This window comes from Alexandromys fortis, unplaced genomic scaffold (genome assembly GCF_014885135.2).
Source record: "Alexandromys fortis isolate MF-2015 unplaced genomic scaffold, M_Fortis_MF-2015_v1.1 scaffold_3, whole genome shotgun sequence".
NCBI lineage: Eukaryota > Metazoa > Chordata > Mammalia > Rodentia > Cricetidae > Alexandromys > Alexandromys fortis.
This window is the reverse complement of record NW_026067909.1, coordinates 3,467,493-3,490,764: the sequence shown is the minus strand read 5'-3', so window position 1 is coordinate 3,490,764 and position 23,272 is coordinate 3,467,493. Positions and strand designations below refer to the sequence as shown.

Below are 23,272 nucleotides of genomic sequence, written 5' to 3'. Positions count from 1 at the left end.
CATGGAGTGCAGTTAATTACACAGGACTCTAGGTGGAAGCTGTAGAGGGTGTTTTTCTTTCCTCCAAGCCTGGCCTTTTTCTTTTACTTTCTAGAGATTTCTGCAGCCAACTATGAACATCTTTCACCATATCCACCCAGCTATTGAGAAATGTGCTTTGTCCCTGTGCATAAAGTGACCCTGGAGGTCTCAAGAACGTTACACTGGTAACCTGAAACACATCTACAAATGAGAATCAAGTGACTACACACAACACACTACTAACTTACGCAACTAACATTGAAATCACGGCATACTGCCTTCTGCATGCTTTGCACATACATCTCACATATTTTTCTTCCAATGAAAACAGAATTTTTTATACGGTATATCCTATTATGCCCCCCCCCCCGCCCCGCTCCTCCCAGTACTGCCCTACCTCCCCTTCTATCCAGATCCATACCCTTTCTTTATCTCATTAGAAAACAAACAGGCTTCTAAGGGATAATAAGAACATAAAATATAATAATGCAAAACAAGACGAACACACTGGAATTGAACAAAACAGACAGACAGAAAAGAACCCAGGAAAAGCAACAAGAAACACACCCACTCATTCGCATACTCAGGAATCTCACAGAACCAGAAGTCATAATATATATGCAAAGGACCTGTGGAGTGGAGAAGGAGAAAAAATAAAATAAAAGTAAAGATAAAACTGGGAAAAAAAGAAAAAGAAGAAAAAGATACAGCCCTGATACAAATTCTGAAGCAAGGACCTCCAGAGAGGCTGCTGGGCCCACTTTCTGCTGGCCATCTACCACGGAGCACGCAGCTTACCTTTAGCTGTTTTCTCAGCACGACTCCCTTAGAAAACACTAATTTTTCATTTACAAGTGGTTATCAGTTGTAGATAGCTTCTGTGTGAGGGATGGAGATGGTGTCCACTTGTCCTCCCAGCTCTAGAACCCCATCTGGAGTAGACTCCGGCATGCCCTGTGTACGCTACCTCAGTCTTTGTGAGCTCATGTGTGCATCCATCCTGTTGTGCTTAGAAAGGCCTGTTTCCTTGGCGCCCACCATCTCCTTTGGCTGTGACATTCTTTCTGCCTCCTCTTCCACAGGGTTCCCTGAGCCCAAGCAGAATTTGAGGGAGACACCCCTTTCAGGGCTGAGTATTCCAAGGCCTGAGACTCTGCATATTGTACTCTCTGCATTTGTGCCCGTCTGTCAGACTATTTAGACATCAGTAACTTCATTATAACCAGTATCTCTCTCTGGTATCATTTTTACACCAATTTAGAGTGCTTAAGACCTGGCACTTTTTAAGAACAATGGGACAATTTAACCAAAGCCACTGATACCTATTTTTATAGAATTAAGAGTGGTTGTTTGAAAATTTATCACTTAGTTAACGTATTCATGATCTTTCATGAGCTGTACAACATAGCCAATTATTCTATTTTTAATGTGACCTTTCAAAGGCTTATTTAAAATGACATCCAACAATTGTGGGCATGCCAGCAGGAAAATGCCAAGTATACATTACATTTCCTGGCTCCTTTTTTTTTATTGATTTTGTCAGGTAACTTCTGAAATCATGCCAAATCAACATGGAGTGTTCGGCAAATATGTTTCCCTAGTTTGTTGCTGCTTTAAGGTTATATAGAGAAAAATGTTCGAAGGACTCCAAGAACTGCAGGGAACCTCTGGCTACTAACTGAGGGAATGCAGGGGGCCTGTTGAAACGGGAGTTACACAAAGAAGACTAAGTTGGGCCTCCTTTGACATCAAAGGGCTTTTCCAGATTGGGCTCATAAGACCTGGAGAGCCATCTCCTGTACTGCAGACCTGCCGAGGTCTGGGGTAAGCCAGTGGGGGACGAGAAGGTATCCTTTTGATGCATCTCCTTGCCTCACCACTCCCCATACATGGGGATTCTATTACCCTTCTGCCTCCCCAGCATCCCCCAAAACATCTGCTCTCCATCAGATCCTGGGAACTGTCTGTTGAATGAATGCATGTACTAGCAAAAACACATGCAAAAAGAGGCTTTCTCAACCGTTTACAATAATCTAAAGGAGAGGATCAGGGACTGGAAAAGAGGTCACAAGTTGGGAGAATTCTCAACTCCAGCATCCTGAATGCCTTCATGAATCCTTGGGTGCTCTATCATACCATGCCCACCTGGAGGTGGAGTTGATATATGAAGAACGCAAGGTAGAAGGGGAGGAGAGAGGAAGGGAGAGGAATGGAGAGGAATGGAGAAAAACATATAGCTCAATAAAAAACAAATAAAAAAACAAAAAGAAGAATGCAATTTTATAGCAGACTAATGCTTTAAATTTTAGATCTGTTCCCTAGTAAGAGACTGGATCCTCGTGCTTTAAGATCTTAAATGAAATGATAGGGCCATTAGTCAGAGTTGACTTGCATTGTCTTTCTATGCCTCTTTGTCCTGACTTAAACATGAAATCAGCTTTGTACAGTTCCCATCCGACCCTTACCCTATGAAAGAAGGTTACGGCAGCAAGACTGCCTGGCCCATGCAGGGGGATGCAGAGCGATCTAGTAATGTAACATTTTTGTCAGATGGTAATTTGATTCTTGATATTTACTGGGTAGCTCATGAACTCTTACTGTCTATGGACAAAAAAAAAAAGATCCAGAAAGCTACACAATAAAATGAGACAAAAGATGAGAAGGATTCTTTATCCGCCTACTCCTTGCTCTTCAAACACTGTAAACTCAAAGTGTCCTTACCATCTCAGAGACTAGGTGAGAGGAAGGAGTTAAACATCTGCTTTAAAACAGGGGGCCAAGCATGGTGGTGCTCACCTTTAGTCCCAGCACTTGCGCCTTGGAGCCAGAGGCAGAGAGATCTATGTAAGTTCCAGGTCAGCCTGGTCTACATACCAAGTTACAATATGGTCAGGGCTACATAGGGAGGTCCTGTCTCAGAAAGAAAGGAGGGAAGGGAGGGAGGAGAAGAGGAACAGGAAGACAGGAGAGAAGAAAGTTGAACATTTTTCAGTCAAGAGGTAAAAGGCAGAGAGAGCAGATTACAGTGCAGCAAACCTGCCAGCAACAGATAAACAAACTCCCTCCTCTTCCACCAACAACCAGTCTAAGGTGGTCTTGAAACATCAGCAGCTGCCAGGAGCCAGTACCATCTCTCTCTCTGACCTGTCCAAGTCTTCTGGAGCTGGAGTATCTCTGATCAGCCATTAGCGGACAGCCCATCCTTCATCCAACCCCACCCTTTTCTCACCTTTCCTGGACTCTGTGACCCCTGCCCAACAGGCAGAGTATCATGAGAGAGAATGTTCCTGTGTGCCAAAAACACGCAGGAAAGTTTGAGCTCTGGTCCCAGAACACACAGTTTCTCATTTAAACTCCTGGGAAGGAATGGTGTCTTACTGCTCTGATCACTTCTCTCTCTGCTGGATTCCACTAGCACCCAACACAGAAAGCAACACATTGCTAGAAATGGAAGCATTACACACTTGGTATTTTTCCATATAGGCTACCAGGTCAGTGTCCAGACACTGTGAGGAAGGACCCAACACAATTGCACTCATCTAGAGACAAATCTCATATGATCCAACCAGACTTAATTCATGGTTCAGTGTAACAAAGGGTCTTTGAGCCAGATGTCATTACTTAAGAGAACTATGGCAAGAGATAAATGTGATGTCTGGAGGCCCAATGAGCCCAAGCTCAGGGAAGAATACACACGTATTTCACTGTGGCTTTATATATTATCTTCTTAATTGTAATGTGTAGCAATTGCTCACCAACAATGGATTAATTAAATTTAAGTCATGAGATACCCACAATTATGGAAAAGAGATTATTGGTGAAGGATTTAAGGATAAAGGATTTTTTAAGTAGCATTATTTAATCATCAAATTATAGAACAATATTAAATAATGGGATCTGGAAGGATTTAGACACATTAATTATAAATACTAATTTTCAGGAATAACATAGTCAAAGATGGAAAATCACAGCTATTTCTAATGTAAAAGCCCACCACTGTGTTTAGGATCAGTGTCGGGAGCACAATACTGTGGTCAGAGCCGTGCCTGCAGATGCTGACCCTGGGTTAACACACACAGCATAGCTCTTGGCTAGGATTTGTTTTCTCTCCAGAGCCATAATCTACTAAAGGGACAGAAAGATTACTCATCTCTAACGCCTTAAACAGCTTCTCAAAGGTTTAAAGTAACTTTTAATGGGTTTTTCTTTTTCTTCTCTCTATCATAGGAATTTGTTTGGGAGATTAAGAAATCACCTTAGGAAAAAACATTAAACAGAACTCACTAATCATCCTCCATTTAGCCTTTTATATGAGTAAATAGGGAAATCATTTCTAATCACATCCATTATACGGAATTCAAATTATTGCACTCTGTTTTATTATCTATCAACAGGAAACGCACGTCCTCGCTATGAAGTTGAGTTAGTGAGTTTCTTATACGATTAACTCCTATTTTAATAGCCCAAAGGGTTTCTCAGATCAAAGTGGGCAGGTCAGGAGCAAACAATACAGGGAGCAGGACTAGATGAGGACCCCGAATCATAATGTGCTGTGACTATCCTGGTGTGGATGCAGAAAGTCTAAGGAGACATTTCGTCCCTCCCTTTAGCTGTCAAACTATTGAAATAATGGACCTAAGAGGCTGGAATTTCCCCAGGAATTTCATGCTGGGAAAGAGAAATGAGTGAAACTCGGTGCCAATCAGTGGGGGAACTTGTCTCCAAGAATGCGATTTCACACAGTTGTGACAACTTGGCGGACCACTTGACAGCAGAGACTATACAATGGGCAGGATCACACCTTGACCAGGACTGCTTAGTTCTGCACACCCCTTGCCGTCTATTCAATTTAAATGGCATTGTCAAAGCTGTACTTGTGCTGGGTCTCTTTGTTCCTCCTCCCAGTGTGGCCACATTTAATAAATCTCCTTTTTCTGCTGTTCGCTATGGTTTATCCCTTTTAATTAGCCCACTGAAGATGCCTGGCTGAGTCTAGCTTGTTACCGCTAACAACTCCAGCGCCACTGTCACCAAGGCTCCCAAAGATGAAGTATGTAAGGAGCCAGCCAGGAAGTGACCTGGAATGTGACATTATCCCATCTAACATTTCATGGATGCCACGGGAGGGACAATACCAGAGTCATCTTCTGACCCCTCGTTTAGATGTTGCATGGTGGGTGATAAATTTTCACCACCAGCCAAAGTGGCTCAATGGCCAAGAGCTCAGACATACAAAGTGACATTCAAATGACAGCCCCAACACATCTACTCTGTATGGTTTATTGGAAGAGTTCCTTGCTGAGGACTCTGGGAATGAGGGACTTAGCATGAAGGACAGTATGCTAGGACCAATAGGAAGCAACAAGGGAATTCTGTGCTAGGTAGGAAAGGCTGACAGACTGGTAAGTAGGTCAACTGGGACAGATGAGGGGACCAGAGTTCTAGGGTCCCTGATGTGTGAATGCAAAGGCTCAGACTGGTAAAGCACAGTAAGGGGAAACAAGCAACCAGGCCCTTGCTGAGACAGGAGCACAGGATGAGGGAGGGAGGATTACAGGGAGTAGATCAAGGAGGGTAACAGACTGGGAACACAGGCCAAGGGGAAGGTTCTAGCTCCTTCCACTCTTGCCAGACACTCTGCCACTTCTCCCAGGGAAGCATCTCCTTGCTCCAGGCATAGATGGCACTCACTCTGACTATCACTTAACAGCCAGCATGGTGCTTCACTCAGGGGAGGGTCCTGCTCCTCCTCTTCCCAGGAGGAGGCAGCACACAGCTAAGCACCATTGACTCTTGGTCAGAATGAAGACTGCAGTATGCTCACATTCCCAAAGTGCTTCCTACACTGCAGACAACACCGCTGCTGTTTCCAAACATAAGCTGTCTCCCAGGAAGGGGATTTTCAAAGGGGTTCATAAGAGGCTATAGGTCAGTTAGTCCAAGGCAGGGCAGGAGAACTCAGAGATTGCCTGGGATGTCCCCCATTCCATACTCCATCTTGGCTATTTCTGTTCTATAGTCCCAGAGGCTGTGAGGAAGAGACAGAAAGGGACAGGGAAGACAAAAGCAGCATGCTGCTCCTCTAGGTTAGAAGTCATATAACAACACATCATTTCCTCTGCCTTAAGGACCATGACCGCAAAACTGCCAGCAGCGCTTCTTCTACCAAAAGGGGAGCATGGACTAACCACTGTTTGCCTGATAAAACCATTTCCTAGCCTAAGAAAAAGAGACATGGGTTTTGATCAATAGGGCTGAAACTCTGAAAATAGTATTTATTTTTTGCCAGAATATAGCACGGCGAGTTTGGGAACATTTCAAATCCACATGACATATTTAATTCATAGAGAAAGCGAAACCTCATTTAACTACCTCGGAGGGTCACAAAAGGTGGCCTGTGAGATCACACCAGGCTGGGAGAAGGTTAGAGAAACAATCGCAAGCTAATGAGTACACACTAGAAGGGCAGAGAGCAGAGAGGCAAATTGCAGCCTGGTTCCCTGGACCTTCCCTGGTAAAGAACAAAAGACCAAAGGTGTCATTTTTTTAAATACTAAATTATTGAAAAGGAAAGTCCAAACTCAAGCACGGAATAAATGGCCCTGATTCTGAACAGCCTCACATTCAACCCAGGCCGGTTAGGACCAGACTCAGGGTAAGCTGTGACACAGAAATTGAAGTTCACTCTTAGGGTCTGCTACCTCAGGGCATGTTCAAGCTATGAGCAGCATCCTGAGTCTGAAATGCCAGAAAAGTCCCCTTAAATGGGGATCCTTCCCCCACCCCAACAGCTCCAGGTAATGCAGCTGCAGTGAAGAACCCCTCAGGGACACTGGCTATGAAATAGCTATTGTAGCACAAAAGCCAACATCAATCAGACCCCGGGACCCGTGTGGGGTGTGGGAAGGCTTTGGTGAAATGCGAGAAGAACAACGGATTTCCAAGAGAAATGCTATTTCATACAAGCTTTTAAAGGAAATGAACGCCCCAGCTTAGCACGATACTGGCAAGATCTCAGGCTTTCTGAGCTCGACGGGACCTTAGCTCACTATTTCTGAAGCCCTTGTTGGCCATCTGGTGAAGTAAGAGTCAAGAAGGACTCCGATCCCCTGCAGAGTGTGAAAAGATCTCTTCCCCTTAGGAGGTGTGAGCATGCCAAGAGTAACTTAATCTGCTTAGGATACACAGTTGACTGGCAGAGCCCTGCTTTCTGAAGCTGGAAGAGGTGAATGGCAGCTCAACCACTACATTAATTATCTCAAATTATGAATAAGTGGAGTGTAAATGAGACTGCTCTACTGAACTTAACATGGCTTTTAAAAACTGAGCAGAGAAAAGATGTTAAATATTACACAACCTGGAATGCTAATTTGGGAGCGACTGTTCCTTTAAAATACAAAGAATAACACCTCCAAAGGGAAATTCCTGATTGCAGGCTCCACAGGTTTCAAAAAGAAAAATAAAGAATAGGTCTCTATGGGGCTGGAGAGATGGAGCAACAGCTAGAAATGCTCTTGCTAAGGACCCAAGTTCAGTTCCCAGCACCTACATGGCAGCTCACAATTACCTACAGCTCTAGTTCTAGGGGATGTGCATGTGCACGCGCGAGTGTGCACGCACACACACACACAAGCACACAAACACGTAATTTAAAAGATTTGATTCTATGCATACATATGAGAAATTAGCTCCCAATGCAAGTAAAGGATGGCACTGTGTCCCTTGGTGACCTTGCAGGGTTTCTTCTGATGCTCAAAAGTGACCTTAGAGGCGACCCCTTTGTTTCTAGCGTGTCACAAGGAGTAAGTGCAGCAGATGGAATCTCAGGACACAGTTTAAACATTTTCTGGTGTTTTACAAACAGAAACAAGAAAATTCAGTAGTGTACACAGCTTACTTCCACAGGAAGCAGAACTGCTGGTGCCAACGGAACTTAGGGCCTTCAATTCTGGGAAAATATAAAGAAATGCCATTCACCTACAGTGGGCACCGCAGACCCAGAGCTGCCAACAACAAAGATGTCCTCTACTCTGGTGGGGTCTGGACTCATGGCATACGCATTTCTGAAAGCCGACTGAGCTGGCCTCTTCAGAGCTGTGTGTTTCAGGGCCTAAAAATTACACCTCAATTTAAGATTCATCTGTTTCTCTCTATTTTTTTTTTGATTGAGGGATTATTTCAAAAGGATTGAATGTATTAAATATCAAGACAGGTCATCAGACTGTGGAATCTAAAAGCAGTTTCGTGTCACTCGCAATATGTTGTCCTTAAGTATAGAAAAACTGCGAGCAAAAGGCTGAAATGGAATCTCATGCAAACACCAGTCCACAGCAGGCCCAGGAATTGAACACAACCCTAAAACTCATTAGTATTCACAGGGTTCTCATTCCTCACAGCCCCCAAACACAGCTTCCCTCACCTTACAGACCATGTCCTGGGGACTAAAGGACCTGCCCAACATTCTTTCAACAAATGCTTACTGCACCTACCAGAGAGCCAGCAACAAAGAAGGTTCAGAGGTAGCTCAGGACGAAGCACGGACCAGCTCAGAAGCTGTGGCTCCAGGGAGTGAAGGGCAGCTATGATGTCCAGAGCCTGATGGCAGGATGTGACAAGCTGTGTCCTCCATCCAAGACAACCAACACATTGGAAAATGACCACATTTTCTACAAGTGCATTTGATACCAAGGAGGCCATGGTAGCTTTTTCTGCTTTCTAGCTGGTAGAGGAAACTTGAATGGGGAACAGATCAGTACACAAACTCCCAAAGCAGATCCCAGGATGGGACATCAGTGGTCCAGTGGGGAATGAGAGCTATGCACCCTACAAAAAGGCTCCCAGGAAAAGCCACAAAACTCTAAAAGGGGGACAGGCAAGGTTCCAGGAAAATGCTTTTTCAATTAAAGACATATTTTATTTAAATATATAAATGAAGAAAGTTATCCCATGGTAAAAATAAAAGAACTAATAATGAAGTCTATAAGATAAAATTTTCAAGATCTCATATAATTTTCATGCTGAGACACCCCCAATCCCATCCCCCTATCTCCACCGTGGGAGATCTTAACCTTTTCTAAAAGTGTAATTAAAAAATAAACTTATATATCAGTTTTCAGTATGTTGGCTGGGGGCTCTCACGCACCACCATCGGATCATCAGAGCACACATTATCCCCTTCTCAGCGTTGGACCACAGTGCAGGATGGGGGGCCTTCCACATGCATTATCTCCAATCCTACATTTCATTGCAGGCAGGATCCCTGTACCCTATAAACGAGGCGCCCACACCATCACTTTCTCCTTCTCCTTCCTCCCCCGTCTTCCTGTCCACCTCTACTTTGAAATAGTAGACCATCTCAATTCTCAGCCTCAAAGCTCGGAGCCAATAGTGTGAGCTTTTGTAACCAAGCCCTTGATGGGGGCGTCAGGCCCGTCTGCACTCTGGACCCCTGTCTGGCCCATTGTCTCTCTTCCTGACAGATAATGATGCGATGACATACCACCTCACCTGCTACGTGCCCTGGGGGTCAAACGCCTGGCTTCCTCTCCTGAAGACAGGACAGTCCATCTTTCACTGTCTGTTACTTTCGGCCTCTGGCCAGTACGAGGACAGAGTTGGCACCAAATGAGCACTTAATAGACTATAAAGGAAAGTAATCCAGGGCACATTATGTCTGGCCACATGCTAAAAGTAGGCGTATATTAAAATGCTAGCCATTACATAAGCAGCCGGGGAGAGGGCAATGTCGGAAATAGAATGGAAGGCTTACTTAAAGAACGACCACCAAGTCAGTCAAGCCTGCGCACAGTGAAGTTATCATGGCTTCCCTTCTTTTCTTAGAAATGTATTAATGGTTTTAGTTTATGTGTATGGATATTTGTGTATGGATATATTCGTGTGTGTGTGTGTGTGTGTGTGTGTGTGTGTGTGTGTATGACAAATGCCTGGTACCTATGGAGGCCAGAAGAGGGTGTCAACATCAACATCCTCTGGAACTGGAGTTATAGACAACTGTGAGCCAGTGGGTGCTGGGAACCAAGCCTAGGTTGTCCGCAAGAGCAGCAAGTCTTCTCAGCTACTGAACCATCTCTCCAGCCCCACGACTGTCTCATTTAAGAACCATCGAATGGCCATGCCCCTGAGAGTATAGCCTTAACCGTGTTGAAACACAGGCTCCAGCCTCTGCCTGCCTTTACCCATGGAGGTCTGTAGACTGAAATGTAACTTCAGCCAGGCACGAGAGTAGGAGGAAAGCTCTGGAGGCATTCATACATTCTACTTCCAAAAAGGAACATTTAGAGGAGAACCCACCATGTAGGAAAGAGGAAGGCCAAGCCCTGGGGTAAGAGGGGAGGCTGACTCTACACCGGTGGGCAAATGAGGTGTGGAAATGAACACAGGCGTGATGGTGCAGGCTCATCAGACTGATCCACCGTGGGGTGGGAGAAGAAAAGAGGGATGCTGGGGGATATTCTGATCACTCTCACACTGCCGAGACTGCCAATACAGTCTGCTTTAAATCAGAGGGCTGAGCTAACTACTAGCTGACCAAAATTAGCCACAGAGGTTTTGGAGGATGGAGAACAGACAGAGAGGCATAGGAAGTAGTAGTGGGTCTTAGAAAGGGTATTGGCCCTTTTGGGATGAAGGAATAAGAGAGAGGAGGTCACTGGTGGCTTCTGCTCCACTTCTCTGATACTTCAGGTTCTTACCACGATATCTGACTACTGAGTTTTTATTGATAAAGAATAATTAGATAAATGCTTCAGAGGGTCATGGGGGGAAAGACCTTGGAGGAGCTAAGTATAGTGACAGAAACTAGAATGTTGTGTAGATGCAACCCACACATCCTTCCTTTGACCTTGAAGTTCAAGGTTTCCTTATATTCTTTGTGCTTTCTTAATGTATCTTTGCTCAGCATTTTGGTTTTCAGCGACAATTGCTGTTTAAGGATTTCTCTATTCATCCCCTATTCGTTAGACACTAATTTAATCCAACTTTGGAGTTTCTCTGTGGTAAAAACAAGATATTACCTATCCACACGGCAAGGTCCCCCAACACAGTGTGGGGAAGCAGAGAAGAGATGAGCTAGGACCATGTGTTTGCACTGGGCTCATCTAAGCCTCATTCATAAACGATCCTACCCAAGAGGCTGGCCGCAACCTCTGACTCGCACATGGGCTTGTGTATTTGACAGCACTTTATTACTCCCCAGTTCTCAGGAAGTAACCAAGGCACAGAGTCTTTCCTAAAGATAGTCCTGCTGCCATCTGGGTTGGGGCTGAGAATCCACAATACATCTGCTGATGACATTGAAGCACAAAGCCTACCCATCCCCAACCCACATTCACCCAGAGCCCTCTGCAGCCCACAGCACACCTAGAGGTACAGCATGCAAGGGAAGGGCTGGACACCCACAGACTGCAAAACTCCAAGGGAGAATTTCAGTAAGATAATCAGATAAGGGGAACTGTGGGTGTGTTCCTGAGTCCCCACTAATGGACATAGCAAAGACAGAAACAGGAAGTAAGGGGGACAAGGCAAGCCATAAAAACTAGCAGAGACCTGCCAAAGGGGTGGGTGTGCAGTTCACCGAAGGAGGAGAAGCATCTGGGCAGAGAACCACAACCAACCTAGAAAGTTATCACATGAGGACGGGCCTGAGAAAGGGGAAACTGAAATACTATCTCTCTCCACTTTAATATGAATTATTTAAACGGAAAGCAATAAAAGGAATCAGTGTCCACTGACTTCCTCAGATACACTATGCTTTGGGTTGTAAATGTGCCCCAAGGGTCCAGGTAGTTAAAAGCTTGTTCCCCAGTGAACCACACCAGGGAGGTAGGGATGAAGTGGAGCCTTAAAGAGGTGTAAACCAGCAAAGGGATATAAGGTATTGTGGAACCCATGCCTGTGGTGAGGCAGCCAGCCATGACAGAGGCAGGTGACGTGGCACATATCCAAAGCAACAGAGTCAACCTATTCCAGCTGTGAGCCTCGGAAACCATCAGCCAACATAAGCCTAAGGTATTTGCCCGTGATGGAAAACTGACTAACACACAGTAAGTACCTCAGCCCTTGATTTTTTAGGGGTAACCATGGAAAATGTTGGAGGACAAAATGAGTATTTCTCACAATTGTAAGAAAAGCTCCCTCTTAAAAGTTGCTTATACTGTTGTTATACCCAATCAAATGATACGGAATGCTGTCCTTGCTTAACCATTTCCAGAGACAGAAGAGGCCTTTTAAAAGGGGTGGACAGCTGGGAGCTGGTTCAGTCACTTTTGTGCTCATAGACCCAAATTTCATCCATTTAAAAAAAGAAAAAAAGGCTGAATGATCCACTCTTGTAATGTCAGCACTGGGGACCTAGAGACCGGCACATCCCTGGGGCTCACTGGCCATTCAGTCAGCCTACTTGATAAGTCCCAGGCTATAGAGAAACCCTGTGTCAAAAAACGAAGTGGATAGCATGTGAGAAATGAACAGGATTGTGGCTTCTGACCTACACCTACATACCTAACTACATACACACACACACACACACACACACACACACACACACACACACGGGTAGAGAATCTCTAAGAATGCATGGATAAATTTAAAGGGTGTGCAAGTCAGAAGGTCTGTTTTGTTTTAATGAGACCTTTCTTTTACAGCCCCGCCCACTCTGTGTCTGTCTCTCTCCTAATGCAACGCACCATACCGAGTGTCTAGGATTTCTCAAGGGAAAAATCATTCTCCTTGAATTATTAAGGTGTCATGTCCATAGTTCACAGAGAATCACACAGCTGATCTTCTCATCAGTGGGATGATGCTGAGTGGCTCAAATTCTGAATAAATCCGGCACAGTCATTTAAAACCGGATTGGAGTGATCTCATGGAAAAAGCAACACAGTGAAGAACAAGAAATTGGGGTCTGGTCCTCCCATCTGGGACCTCTGTACCCCTGAGTAAATACCTAAAAGCCTCCAGGACATGACTTCTCACTTTCTGACGCACCAGCATAACACTTTGAGCAGTGCAGAAATGCAGCTGAGCCTCGCGTGTAGCCTCAATATACTGCACAAAGATGGCGTACTCCATCACCACACCGTAAGACATTTTATTATTTTATAAACGCCCACTCCAACGGAGCCCACGAGTATCTGAAGCTCACAGATCAAATGTGTTTTTCCCCTCACTTCCTCACACTATCCTACCACAATACAAACTCTACCTGGGAAGGTGTAGGGGTCCCGTGCCTCTTGGTCCTACGCACGGGCTAACTGGCATGCTGGGTGAGAACCAGGCCTCGGCGGAGGCTTTAATGACCCTTTGCATTAGCCCAGCAGTCAGACCAGAACAGCTGCAGAACCCATCTCACCAAGTCACAGGTTTGCAATGCTTTCAGATGCACTGGCCTATCCCCAAATCTATCCCCTCTTCGCTCCTTTCATTATCTCTGGTTCAGCCTCACGGTCTCCTTTCCCAGGACAACACACCCCACCATCACCCCAACACCAATTACAGAAAGAGGCTCCAGAGTTCTATGGGGTGTGAGTGCACACAAGTCTGCATCTGTACTTGTATGTGGGTGTATGGCACCCAAAGGACAACCCTGGGTATCAAACATCACGTACCATTAATCCTCTCTATTTTTTGAGACAGGGTCTCTCATCTTCAGTTGCCCGGAAACTCATCAAATACGCAAGGCTGGCTGACCAGTGAGGCCCAGAGATTTTTCTGGCTCTAGCTCTCCATACCAGCACGACAATGGTGCACTCCCAGCTTTTTCACATGGGTTCTGGGGACAAAAATCTGGGCTGGTACACATCCCGAGCCATCTCCCCAGCCCAAAAAGAGGTTCTTTATAAGGACTGACATTCTCTTAAAGGCACAATCACTGTATGACCATCAGGATCCTTAAATAAGACGAAGAATGGAACCTTCTGCCCACTGGTGGCCACTTCTCACCCAAGTGGGGAGGCAGCTGCTGCACCAAGTAGAGGTGTAACTTTTAACCACAGACATACTCGGGCCTAAGACCCTGGGATCCCAGCTATCTGAAGCAACACATATCCATCCAGCTTTCTGCAGGAAATCTGAGTTCAGTCTGAGCAATGAGATTACAGTAGCTTTACTGTGACACTTGGGGAATTGGCTCAAGTCAGTCGCCCAGAGCTTTTCTCCTTGCAGAACATCCTATCAGGTATTCTGATCTTTTTCTTTCTCATATAAATTTCAGAACCATGCTGTCAATAATGACACTGTAACCCTAAAGTAATGATCAGAGCTGCATTGAATCTAAAATTGGCATATTAGTGGTATCTGATCTATACACACAATGTTTTTCTTTTATTTAGATCTTATTTAAGATATGTTCAATGAGCAATCAAAATATGTCTCCATACCCTAGAAGCATAAATACACATACAGTTGATCAATACCTAGAGGGACTGCATTGTTGAATGTGCTTCTCTGAGTGACATATCAGCTCTCCTAGGACTGGAAACTTCAGCTCTGCTAGTCAGGTCTGTATCCACCATAGCATCTCCCTGTGATGTGCATCCCAGAAAACCTGTGCATCCCATCATCTCCATGTGGTCTAGCATCCCAGGAGACCTGCGGATCCCTGGAACATGTACATCCCATCATCTCCCTGTGATCTAGCATCCCAGGAGACCTGAGCATCCCTGGGGTGTGCATCCTATCATCTCCCTGTGATCTGTGCATCCCTGGAACCTGTATATCCCATCGTCTCCCTGTGATCTAGCATCCCAGGAGGCCTGAGCATCCCTGGGACCTGTGTGTCCCATTATTTCCATGTGATCTAGCATCCCAGGAGACCTGAGCAACCCTAGGACTTATGCATTACATCATCTTTCTGTGATCTAGCATCCCATGAGACCTATGCATATAAGATCCCAGACAAGAGCCAGTAGCTATGAGGATAGAACTGCTTCTATCCTCAATCCTGCTCTTACAACACACATACACACACACACACACACACACACACACACACAATTCCTTTCTTCTTCCCTCACTTTAGAAGCCTGTTCCATAATGATTTTTGCACAGTCACTATAGAAGTACTGGTGGATCCTGAGAGATAACACACATCAGAAGGCTTTGGCCACTCAGAGGCTGCACACATAGAAGGGATTGGGATTATTTCACACTCCACAGCCAATCAAGCCAACAACAACAACAACAAAAATATATAAATTCTTCTAAACCACATAGGAGTTGAAATCTGGTACTTCTCCAGCTTATTATATAACCAGGCATCCAATGATGACCATATTACAGCAGGAACTCTGACAGCTAGCCACCATCAACACACGCTAAAAAGATACCAGACAAGGAGCAGGCATGAGATGCAAACCCAAATGTTTAAAAAAAAAAAAAAAAAAGAGAAACTAGTCCTTAAAGATAACCCTGTGTTGGGACTGGGGAGATGGCTCAGTAGTCAAGAGCACTTGCTGCTCTTGAAGAAGACCCAACTAAGGTTGCCAATACCCATGTAGATCAGAAACACCAGCTCCGAGGATCCCGTGCCCTCTTCTTGCCTCCACAGGCACGACACTCACAGATGCACTTGATCATGCACGGATACATAAAAAACAGTAACAATTAAATCCTCAACAACAACAAAAGACTGTACTGTATTACAGGTGGCAAGAGTCAATACAAAGATAGCATGCAAGACAGAGGCAGGTATATGCACAGACCAGCATGCTACCCTGAGCCAAGCACAGAATCCTCATTCCAGAGTGGTCCAACCTTGGGCAACACTGTGGCTCAATAAGTAAAGTTCCAAGGATCAGCCATCCAAGATGCCCAGAAGTTCTGCAGTCTTCACTGCATCTTCTGCATCTTTAACTATTACCCATGGTTAGAAGAGGACATGACACTGGTCCTCTTATCTCCTCCCACCTTCCACCACAGATCCATCATGACCTACATATGAGACTAAGTACCTTAATCTCCTTCTCAAACTCCACCACCAGTCTTGCAGTTCATGAAGTCTTACCTGGGCAACACCAACCCAGGGAACATACATAACATCTAAGAGATTGTGACAGAGACGGTCCCTGGGCATGGACCAGCAAGGTTGCTCAGTGCCTATAGTGGACAAGAGAAACGTCACCATCTCCAAATGTCATCAGGACTGGGGTGGAAAGCCCTGTTTGATTTCTTCAATTCCTCTCTCAGCCTCTGTGCCCTTTTCTGCAGACAACATGAAGATAACCCTTAGAAAAGTCAGTGGCGACCAAACTAGAGCAGGACACATATGCCAGCCTAGTCCTCCATGATCCTGGGGATCTCATTCTTCACTATTGATTCAAGCCAGTCATAACCAATGGCTCATTTGTTTATGTTGGGGGTAGGGTTACACAGGGTCTCACTATGCAGCCCAAACTAGGCTTGACTGTAGCTCTGACTTCATCTTCTCATTTCCTTTCTATGCTTGGTGATTTTTCTTATTTATTTGTTTTCTTTTGTTTTTTTTTCTTCTGATATGGGGGGGAGAGGTTAAAGAGGGCCTCACACATGACTAGGAAACCATCAAACCCTGAACAATTTTCCAAGGCCTTCTGCTCTTTTTGTCCTGAAAAAAAAAGGTCTTACTGTTTTCCTGGGTCTGTTCTCAAACCTGAAAATATTCTCCTCGGCTTCCTGGGTGCACCAGGAACACACCAGATGAATGGATACATCTCCTTTGTGAAGGCGACTGATGCGCCCTCCGGCAGCTGCTTGTCTCCACCTTAATTTCTCCAACCCATGGTTTCTTTCACTCTTCCAGGGTCCTCCAAAGTATGTCCATCCCCTGACACCACCCATCATTTCAAACCTTATCTTTTTCTTAAAATAAATTACTACAAGTCGTAAAATAATTTACTACAAGTCGTAAAGTGAAAACAAGTGTGAAGTTGGATGGAATCTCCCTCTCTGTGACGCTGGGTGGGTAATGGGTTCATCCCTGTCACTCAAATGCAGCCCTGGGAACACAGACCAGAATGTATTCCTGTCCCGGGCCTATCACAGTGTCAAGCACACAGCAGACTCATTACCCATTGAGCCACCTCTTTAACTCCCAAATAAACATGTGAAACAGCTGAACAAGCGAATGATGGTTTGCTAAGCATAAGCTTGTCTGTATGGCCTGCTGCTACTCAGAGACACCGAAGGAATCCTGACCATAATGGAGGAAGAACAAAGGAGCTAAATGACATGGTTGGCAGGAGGCAGGATGCATGCTAGTATTAAATGTGGGAGGAACGCCAGCAAGTCCTGAAGGCCATGATGGAAGCAATTGGAAATCATGGGCTCCTGAGCAGAAGCCTCAAAATCAAAGGAGTGTCTACTTCCCAGCGAGCTTCAGACAAAAGGCAGCGTAGGTGGGGTGGTTAAAGTGGCCAGAATTCTGTGGATCCAGCTCAAACGCTTGCCTCTAACACAAGCCGGGTCACGGTGATCAGCGGGGGAGAAATCAGTCACAGGTTAAAGGAAAAGATGACTTTGTCACCACCATCTACTAATGAAATCGCTCACTCTAGGCTTAAGATTCCGAAAGCAAAGCCCTTGCATTCGACAACAGGAAAATTAATTTAATGAGAAATCACTGGATTGAGCAAATGAACGCACATCAGCTCAGACACATGCCCCAGACTGGTGCACAGTGATTACGGCTATAATTATGGCTACTCTAGCAAGGAAAGGTGACTGGGTTTACGCAAGAAAGCATAAATGATAGATACTGTCCTTAGAACGAGTCTCTCACACAGGCTGGAAGGAGACCCGTGCGAAAGCAGGCTTGCTTAAGGAGGGTGGAACAGCAGGTCTCTGCTGTTGCTGTTGTACATCTGCAAAGCTGGCTGCTGCAGCAATGTCTTGCATGCAGCATAGGTGGGGCCAAGAAAGAAGTGCACCTGGCAAGAGGCTCCAGATTAACCTTGCTAATGCTTTGTGGTTCGGTAGAGAATCAGCTAAGCAGAAAGCAGAGGCCCGGGTTGCCCTGTCTGCTGCGTTCTCTTCTGGTCTAGACTGTAGAAGGCGGCTCTGAAGATACACAGAACAGAGAGTTACAGTAATAAACTTGGGAGCATTCTAAACCAAAGGACGCTTGCCAGAAGGACACAAGACGTTGTGCCTGCCACCTTCTTTTCTGCTGTTGAGTTTTTACTGACACACGACATGGCTTTACTGGCAAGGGTCTCCCCATGCCTGTTCAAATCAAAGCTGGGAAGTGGAAGGCAGGCAGCACAGGTGAAGGCAGCAGGAAAGGCTGCACCAGCTCGGACCCCAGGATTCCCGCCCTACTAGTGCCCATGATCACTGGGAGGCAGCATTAGCCTGGCTTCTTTCAACTTTACAGAGCCGGCAAGATCAGCGCCAGCAGGGTCACCGGAGAGCTGGGCCAGGATCTCCTCAGACTTAGGACTGGAATCTGTGTTCACCCGGCCTCTTGTGTCTACACTAATCTGAGAAGGTTCCGCTACACAGGCAATGTGTCAGGTGAACCACGGGTACCCAGCCCAAAGCCATAGTCTCGCCATAGTCTCTCAAGTGTTTTCCACTGTCTTAGGAGCCGCTCACATTCCTGCGGACGGGCTGCTGTGGATTAAAGTGATTGCATCAAAAGGACACGTGCAAGTCCCCAGGACTTGTGAGTAAAGTCTGACAAGAAACAGCGCCTTGTCTGACAAAATGAAATGGGTATGGGGTCAGGCTTTAGGAGAGCAGGCACTGGTACCACATGACCGAAGACAAGAAAGGACACAAGGTGCACACACACACAAGCAGAACCCCCATGAGAAAACGCAGACTAGAGCCAGATGGATGTGTCTGTGGGCCAAGGCCGGCTGAGGACTACCAGATTCTGTCCCAGACGACACAGAAGGAAGCAACCTGCTGGTGCTTTGATGCCAGGCTTCCAATCCACAGGCCTATGAGAGAATGGATTGATGCTGTTTCAAGTCACAGCATCTGAAGGAGATTTTTGTGTGTGTGTGTGTGATCGCGGGAAATTAATACAACTCCCATGTTAACTAGGTCTTTCACCTTCTGGACTCTGGCATCTTGTCAGCACTACTCTCTAGAAGGCCTGGCCTGTGGCTGATTCTCATCCAAGTGTAGCCATTCCTGTCACGGCTGGCTGCTCCTGGGCTGCCAGACTCAGCTGTTCCTATATAAGTGTTTTTCCTGATGCGGTGACATGACCCGGAAAGTCCCCATGAGGAGGATCACATCCCGTACCTGAGAAATATGAGAGGCCTGTGGGTCCATGTCCATGGCAGCTCTGCACTGCCCACTGCCACACAGCCGACCCCTACCAACCTCAAAGGGAAGGAAAAAGGAAAGAAGGAGGACGTCGTTTGCTTTGGGCAAACACATGACTTTCTTAAGCTGCGTGCTGGTCTACAACGGTCTGGTCCCTCGCTGGCTGACATCCTCGGCACAGCAATCTCCTCCTCCCCCAGCACGGCCAATAACCAGAGGAACAAAGCTGACAAAAGTAAGAGCTGAGAGACTAAGGGGATTGCCCCTGACTCGATGCCACTGGGGATGAAGTAGAAGCAAGGCCAGGGCTAGGCTCACAGGAAACCAAGTTGCAGCCATCTGATGTAACAGCATCAGGCAGATGGAAAGCACAGGCGTCTCAGGTGAGAGACAAGTCCTGCCAGCACAAAGAACAAATCCTAAGTGAGACCTTAGGAAACTGCAGGCGCGGAGCAGACCAGATGATACTGGGCTTCTAGCAGGACTAGAGACGGCCAGCCGAGGTCCTAAAGAGTTGCTTATGAAAATGAAAAGGGTATTCTGAAAGAGGAAGTGGAATCAATGAGCTGCAACACAACCAGCAGGTGGTAACGATGTGCTGGTGGAAAGCATTGGTGGGTCAGGCTAGAAAGATGCTTCAGTGGTCAAGGAGGAATACTGAATTTACAGGGGACTCAAGTTCCCAGCACCCAAGTCAAGTGTCTCACACAGCTACCTATAACTCTTAGCTCCAAGGGGTACCTATGCTTCTGTCCTCCTCACAAGTGCATGCAATCACATATGTGCGCGCACACACGGGTGGGGGAGGAGCTGGGAGAAGACAGGAAATTATTGGTTATATTGTGTATCCATGATGAAGCTATTAAAGTCCGAACAGTCTCCGTATAAAAAGAAACATATAGCACATATGTTGCATGTTGTCAGCCCTGCCCACTTTTAAGTTCTACATCAGAGGGTTTTAACAAAGCACTGACCAAAACCAGATGTGAGGAAATGTGTCTGAACTAAAAATATACAGATTTTCCTCTCATCATTCCCCTACTCGGGATCACCGTTCACAGGGCATTTATGCTGAATTAGGTAACATAAGCTATACAAATAGAAGGTTTGATGTAAACCGAGCGCTGTCAAACAATGAGGCCAAAGAAATCTTTCCTCTCCTTAAAACATTAAGTTAGTAATAATAATAAAAAAAAAAGACTATAGAAGAGGAAGGACAAAGGTTATTTGCAAATGCTACTTCATTCTTCTAAGGGATCTGAGCATCTCGGGTCTCCGCCTGACTCTGTGGAGTCTTAGAAGCAATGTCGCAGGTACGACACTGTACACACGTGGGTCCTCATGCAGATCTGTGTCTGCGTGGGATCGTTCCACGTGCCGAGGAAAGGCACACCACTGTAGGATGAAGGCGCCTGGGCGGGAAGGTGTGAAGGGGCACTGCGGTCACCACGCGTGAAGCACTGGGCAGGGTCAGAGCTCTGCGAAGCCTGACCTCTCGTGTGGAAGCGGCCACAGCTGGCTGTTAGCTGTCATCGCTCCACACACATTCAGACTTTTTTTTTTTCCTGGAGAAAATAAAACTATATATAAACTTTGAAATTTGTGAGAAGCAGTACAAAACCTGAGATGTCAGCTTAGAAGGAGGTAGACAAACAGCAGTAAAAGTTTTCCGTGCGGAAGAATCTGACATTAGACGCAAGGCAAAAGGGATTCTCTCAGCGACATTAATACCATATCTCTTGGAGGGCAAAACCCACGCGGCCACTCCAGTTCAACTGATTACAGAACGGCACCATTCCAACGCAGCTCCTTTTAGGAAGGCCAGATGGAAATCGCACCAGGAGACGGTGACAAAGGGGACAGACAGGAGGGCTTCTCCCTAAGGACAGTCCCTGGAAGGAAAAAGACTCTCACATGCCTGTGTACATTCTCAGGGCAGGAGCCTCAAATTCAATTAGTCTTCACTCCAGTCCCGGCCACATACCCAACTGGCAGGAGCCTGAGGCTCTACAGACAGTGGAGAAAATGCAGAGAACAATGGTAATATATTCATACTATTCTATACAGGAAAGCTGGGAAAGAGCCCCAAAGAATGCAGGCTGAGATCCATCAGCTCTTGCTGAAACACAGAGCCTCCCAGCAAGCAATTTTACTACTCAAAACGTTAGTCTAGAATAGACTAAAGGAGACTGGAAGAGGATAGGAAACGCCTAAGTACATCATGTGGAATAGGATTGGCATTTTTCATGAGCCATTTCCAGCTTCATAGATACAGCAAAGGCACTAAAAATGAATGCACACAGAGAAATAAACACACACCACGATTCGCACACTCTTACAGCAAAACATACGTGCCTACTCATATATATTCACATGTGTATTGAAACACAGACATACACAACACCCACACACACCCCACACAGATGCACACACACATCGGTTTATTACATATCGACATACAGTGACACCGCACGCACATACACACGCTTCCAGGCATGGGCACCATGAAAACATGCACATGACCTGCACCACAACACCAGCAAATGGAAGCAGCTACCACCGGCAGCCCTTTGGGAAACATTACTTAATCCTCAAAACCGCCCCAGTAAGAGAAACACTTTCTCAACCTAAGACACCGCATGATGCTGTTTCCGTTCCAACACGACAAAACAGAAAGAATAAAAATAGTAGGTGAGCCAGGCCCCTTAATTCAGCAGTGCTGAAAGAGCAAATGCGGCGAGATCATACAATCCCAAATTATCAGTGAATGAAGAAACTCGGCTTCCAGCTTGCAGATGGAAGGCCTGCAGCAAGCATGAACGTCCCTGAATTCATCCATGTCTTACAATAAAACACACACCGGAGGGAAAGTTTTCCGGGTTCCACTGACAAATGACTTGACTTCCACAGCAGCAGGCAGACACCAGTCAAGCCCAATCAAACTTAATCACGTAAGAATATATTTAGCCAACTAAAATTACTTCTGGTCTCAAAAGTTTTCTGAAACTATTTTTTATCTATTCTTGCCCAATGTGTGTCTGTTTCCCTCAAATGCCATGGCATTCCTCTGTAAAAGCTAATTTTAACCCTGGAAGGTGAAGACAGCCTTGGGCAATATCACATTGTCAAAACAACTAACCTAAAACTTTTAATGTATGTAGGACACGGCTTTCCTCATAGATCAACAATTTGGGGCAAATTCATGTCAAAACTGGGCAAGGGATAGCAAGGCTTGCCCAGGAAGCACCTTGGAGGCAGAAGGGAAGTCACAGCTTTACTCTTGCTTAACCAGAAGAGTCACCTTGGTGACTGTGACGAGGAACCACTCTGAACACGTGTATCCCCATCATAGACAGCATGGCAAAGCTTTACAGCCGGGAGAGGACTCTGAACGCAAGAATGACAAAGAACTCATTTGAATTTATCCACTCAAAGGACACAAAGGAAGAGCAGAAGCAGCTTCAGCATGGAGAGTCAAGCTACAAGGACTCACTCAGAAGGTTTACTTTTGTTCCTTGCTGGGATTATTGCAGGCAGCAAACTCCACACTGCACAGCTTGTTCGGTCATAAATCAGCCCATAAACATCCACAGAGCAGAGATGCCCAAGGGTGCAGGAGCCTGGGACTGCTTCCTGGGGCCTCTCTACACCCAATCTCTGGGATGTTTCCATGCCAGTAAATCCTAGAGGAATCCCAAGCCTTCTTCCCAAGGACAACAGAACAATAAAAGGAGATCATAACTAAATGGGTGAAGAGGGGCTAAGGAGACAGCTCAGCCACTCAAGTGCTTGCTGGCAAGCATAAAGACCTGAACTCAATCCCACAAAACTTATTTTATAAACAAAAGTAAAACTAGGGGGACCAGCAAGAAGGCTCAACGATTAGAGGCACCTTTATGCAAGACAAGAAGTGCTGAGTTTGTGTCAGGATACAGATATAAGCTATGCACAGTGATGCAAACTTAGTATCTCAGAGATG

At 45.7% G+C, this 23,272-nt stretch overlaps 1 protein-coding gene across 2 annotated transcripts in view; it reads right to left on the bottom strand.

Moving 5' to 3' along the window:
- Nucleotides 1-23,272, bottom strand: part of Dock1 (dedicator of cytokinesis 1) — a 512,909-nt gene that overhangs the window by 358,326 nt on the left and 131,311 nt on the right. The window lies entirely within an intron of this gene.